The sequence below is a fragment of the Sapajus apella genome, unplaced genomic scaffold (genome assembly GCF_009761245.1).
Source record: "Sapajus apella isolate SASKATOON/1434 unplaced genomic scaffold, GSC_monkey_1.0 scaffold4, whole genome shotgun sequence".
Taxonomy (NCBI): Eukaryota; Metazoa; Chordata; class Mammalia; order Primates; family Cebidae; genus Sapajus; species Sapajus apella.
Genome location: NW_022436944.1, coordinates 78138 through 83434, shown reverse-complemented (window position 1 = coordinate 83434; position 5297 = coordinate 78138). Strand labels below are relative to the sequence as shown.

The 5297-nt window shown below is 40.7% G+C and overlaps 1 pseudogene across 1 annotated transcript; it reads right to left on the bottom strand.

Annotated features, from left to right (window-relative positions):
• Positions 1–1160: 1160 nt before the first annotated feature.
• LOC116538264 lies at positions 1161–1829 on the bottom strand (annotated as a pseudogene). The gene has a single exon (XR_004263586.1). The product of XR_004263586.1 is annotated as a ubiquitin-conjugating enzyme E2 variant 1 pseudogene (transcript).
• Between the last annotated feature and the right edge of the window lie 3468 nt (positions 1830–5297).

The following is a 5297-nucleotide window of genomic DNA, read 5'->3' as shown; positions in this document are numbered from 1 at the left end:
TATGCATCCACATTTCAGCATTTAGTGGTCCTGAACAGAAAGTGGAAAGACGCAGCAATTTGCCAGGAGGTCAAACGCGCCAATTTCGGGGATCTGCCGTGCACACCGGGTTCTTTCTTAATCCTTGCTGAGGATCTTGAGAAGCAGCAGCACCAAAACCAAGGCATGCACTGGATTCAAGGTTCTTTTTGTTCCAGTTGTCAGATTCCAAACTAGACCCCAATGGATTGCAAGGATGGCCAAATGAAAGCCCTGTTTAAAACTTCTTCAATTTTTAAAAGCAAAAGCAATTACAGTAAAGTAAAACAATTCAGAGGGATCATGTGTGCTTACAAGTGTCTTCATGTGGTCTTTCTCCGAGTTCAACCACCAAGGACTCTGAGAGCTGGCAGGTCTGAGTAACCCTGGTGACTATTCTTTTCACCTTATCAAAACCTGAGCTAAAAACAACACATCAGCTGATGACAGCAGAGGGTGGCAGGGCTGAGGACCCAATATTCATTTCCCAGGCTGGTGGAGAGTGAAAAAGTATGGTTCTGAAACTAAACAAGGGCAGTCAGACACTCTTTCCAACTTTACCTCATGGCTTCTGGCCAAAGCAAGGAAGTGTCATGGAAGGTGTAGGGTGGTGATGGGGCAAAAAGGAACTTCAGGAGAGGGAAGAAAAAGCAGCACCCCTCAATAAAGGTGGGGGCGAGAAGATATGGGGAAAGTCCTGAATTCCTCACCGAAGGCCAATCTCAGAGGGGAGCGGAGGGTTTACAATCTATGCTTCGGCCAAGGGCAGGAGTGGAGGAGCGTAGGGACAGGATGATGGCTTGGAAGGGGCATCATTTAAGACTTAAAGAAACCAGGGGTACAGGCAAAGCACCCCACACACCCAGCAGTAGTCCCACAGGCTGCGACCTGAAACCTTCACATCTACTCTAACAAGCCCTCCAGGCTAGAGGGCTGTTGTTGCAGGGAGGGTGGGAGGCAGGAGGGTAAGGAGAGAAGGCAGAGACCCCAGGCCGTGTAATCAGCAGCAAGGTGATTGTGTGATGTGTCTTTTCACAGTTAAGTTAGATGTGCCCCACCAGTTATGATGGGAATCAATTTAAATAGACTTTCTTGATCCCAGAAGTTCAACTACGTGGACAGTGGTTACACTTGACAAGATGATTTGTTATAGCACAACTTATATATTTCAAATGGACAAAAAGTTAGTATCATTTACAGTATCTTAAGATAAATTTCCTTTGAATGGGAGCTTCCTTTCCAGTACTTTGAGGTCTAAAAGATGTATCTAGAAAATTTACTACTGTGGAAAATGAAGACTGCTTAAATCGAATGGGGGGGAAGGGAAGGGCCTGTGGTTTTTCTTTTTGATTAATTGCTGTAACACTGTCCTTCAGGCGGCTGAGGGAGTTTCATATTTTCTTTAGACGTCATTAGGTGCCGAAGCTCTTGCAGGACAACTTTGATGCTATATGAATTCTGCCATTTTGCTAGCACTGATATGGCTCTTGGGTCCACCAGTCCATTAGAACTATTAACTCCATTCATATTAATTTTTGTTACAAATCTTACAAAGGGGGGTGCTTCTGGGTATTTAGGTCCACATTCTATTTTAAGGCTGTATATTCGGTTTTCATAAATTGTTCTTGGAGGCCCAATTATCATCCCTGTCCATCTTGTAAGTGTCATGTCTTCGTCATCTTCTAGACCCCAGCTAACTGTGCCATCTCCTACTCCTTTCTGGCCTTCTTCAAGTTCTTCCAACAGTTGGAAATTGCAAGGGACTTTTACTCCCGAGCCCGTGGTGGCTGCCATCTTGCGTCACTATCGCTTCAGAAATTTACTTTCTTTATGGAAAAATTAAGATGTGAATTTTGATTAAGCACGTCCCCATGGCAGTATTTGTTAATCTTTTCTGTGTCATAATCCCTCTGAAAATCCACTGAAGGCCATAAACTTCTTCCCAGAAAAATGCACAGTAAGGAAACACAGCACTTTGTATCCAACTTCAGTGGGCTGATGGGCCTCAAGAAAAGACACTGTTTTTGAGTGAAAGATGAGGAGGGCTTTAATAGGCTTCAGACTGAACTTGATCTGTCCTTCCAAGCACCAATCTGAAATGTTTTCCTTGGCCATTTTCCTGTTTTATTTTTCAAATATTTATGTTGATAAAAGATTAAACAAACTCTAAAATGTCAAAAATATTGTTTGGCAACGGGGAGCTTATAGGGTTTCCAATTTTTTTAAAAGCATCAGTCATCAAAAAGACTTTCTATTGTGAATAGACAATTTCAGTTCAGATTAGCAAACAACCCAGAGGATGCTTGATTCTCTTTTTCTCAGTATCTGAATGAAACAAGATACTCAACACAAAACCACATCATTGCTCCCTCCTAGTTTCTTAACGTAAGAAGAGACTTGAGCTGTTGAGAGAGGTCAGAACAGAGGTGAGAAATATAGTGTGGTTTCTATAACCCTCAAATATGAAGATAAAAAAGTGAGAGGTAGAGGAAGGAAGAAAGGTAGGGAAGAAATACAGAAAAACAAGAAAGAAGCAACCAGATACTTACATTTAGACTAATTTGATATGGACTTTTGTTGTGGATCTTGTAGATCCATGTGTGTTCTCTGGACCAATAAAGTATGCTTGCTGGACCAGCAGCATCAGCATCTTCTGGGAACTTACTAAAAATGCAGGTTCTCAGACTCTACCCCAGACCTATTGTATCAGAAACTAGGGGTGAGACCTAGCAGTCTGCTTTTTTTCTTTTCCTAAACAAATTTATTTCATAAAGACTTTATGTTTTAAAGCAGTTTTAGGTTCATAGCAAAACTGAGAGGAAGGTACAGGGATTTCCCATACACCTGTTGCCCCTACAAATGCATAGCCTCTCCCATGATCAACATCCCCCACCAGAGTGGTACACTGGCTACAACGGATGAACCTACATGAACATATCATTATCACCCAATGTCCATACATTACATTAAGGGTTCACTCTTGGTGCTGTATATTCTATCAATTTGGACAAATGTGTAATTAATGACATGTATCCACCATTGTAGTATTATATGGAACAGTTTCACTGCCCTGCAATTCCTGTGCTCTGTTTACTTATCCCTCCCTCCTCTTAAGCTCTAGCAACCACTGATCCTTTTACTGTCTCCATAGTTTGTCTTTTCCAGAATTTCCTATAATTGTAACTATATAGTCTATAGCCTATTGGCTTCTGTCACTTAGTCATAGGCCCTTAAGTTTTCTCCAAGTCTTTTTATGATTTAATATTAGGTTGATGCAAAAGTAATTGCAGGTTTTGCAATTAATAGTATTAATAATGGCAAAGACTGCAATTACTTTTGCACCAACCTGATAGCTCATTTGAATGAAATGATATTCCATTGTCTGCATGTGCCACAGTTTGTCCATTCACATGCTGAAGGGTTTCTTGGTTGCTTCCAAGTTTTAGCAATTATGAATAAAACTGCTATAAGCATTCTGTACAGGTTTCTGTCTAGACACAAGTTTTTAACATTTTTAGGTAAATACCAAACCGTGATTGCTGGATTGTATAGTAAGAGTACATTTAATTTTGTAAGAATCTGGCAAGTTGTCTTCCAAAGTGGCTGTACCATTCTGCATTCCCACCAGCAGTAAATGAGAGTTTCTCTTGCTCCACACCCTCACCAGCATTTGGCCATTCTCATAGATGTGCTGTGTTCAGCAGTCTGTTTTAACAAGCCCTTGAGGTGATTCTGGTGCATTGAACATTAAAAACCATGATTGTGGATAGATCTTCTTTCATAGAAGTAGCCCTTCCAGCTGGTCCTGATCCAATCTGCTGACCTTATAATGTAAAAGGAGCATAAAGAAGAGGACAGTGGGGAGGAAAGCAGTGTTTATTGAGTGACTGCAACATGCCAGGCACTGTATGATTATGATCTCATTTTATTTTTCCATAAGGGCTAAGAATGTTTACTCTTGTCTCCGTTTTAAAGATTTTTTGAAATGAGATTCCAGATGATAGTAATTTTTAAGCTTACAAGCCTACTAAGCAATGAGTTCACATTAGGGAATTAAAAAAGTACAAAAGTTATAAAGAAGAATGTAGGAATTGCCCACAACCCCATGCAAAACAATACTATTATTATTTAATGTAACTCCTCATAGTATTTTTTTTTCCTGCATAAAACTCCCTTGGATTTAAGGCTGCTCTGTGGTGTCTCATAGAGTTTAGGCTCCAGAGTGTGTCGTTTGCTCTGAGGTCTGAAGATCCAGGAACTAACGCGTCTGCCTCCAGCTGTATTCTGATCTCCCCTAAAAGCAGGTATCTAGATCCTTTGATTCTCTCTACATGCCTACATTTGATAATACACAGGAGCAAGAGCTTAGTAAATCAAACAAGTGAGCTGAAGTAGATGCTGAAAGTTGACCTAAAACAAACTGGGAGCTAAGACTCCACTCCAAGACAGAACAGAAATGGACTTGGAGCCAGATATAGAACAAGCTATTCATGCTCAGTTCTCTAGGAAAAGGATGGGGGTTCATTCTGAGACGTGTGCATCTTGTGCTGGGGGCTGGAATGAGCTGCTGTTCCTGGAACACTCTGAAATGTCTGTTCTGGGAGGGGCATCATGGTCTCTGCATCCCGAGCCAGGCTTTTTGCACCAGAATCAACGAATGGAAGTCATCAAAATTCTGGACGACACTCTGTGATGTTTGGATGGTTCTCTATTTAACCCCCTGTGGAGGCTGGTGTGTATCTGTTTCATGCCAGACTCAGAGAAAATAGTAAAGATAAAAGACAGAAGGCTTATAGCTGTTTTCATAAAGTGTTTGTTTTCCTTGCTGTTAAGACTACTTGTCTAAGTGAATTATTTGGGGTTATATTTTATTAAGGCACTTCAAAAAAAGCCAAAATGTTTTTAGAATCTATAGCTGTGGGTGGTCCAAACATAATGAACTTCTTCCTTCTGAGAAAAAAAAAAAAAAAGAAAAGAAAGAAGAAGAAAGAAAGAAAGAAAAGAAAAAAGGAGAGCTGAGGGTTTTTTCCCCTAACCCTACCTCTAGTTTGAAACCTAGAAGCAATTGCTGCCCTTCCCTCCCAAACCCTTAGTTATTATCCAACGTAAAATGAAGATAACCTGGAAGGATTTTATCTGACGGAGCTGTGTCATATGCAGGCTGTAGATAATTGAAATTTACGAGTAACAATTTTGTCAGAAGAATGCCTTTTAGTCCCTGGGGTCCTTTATTATGTATGCTAATAGGACAATTTAGGATAAAGACAGGGAGTGGGTTC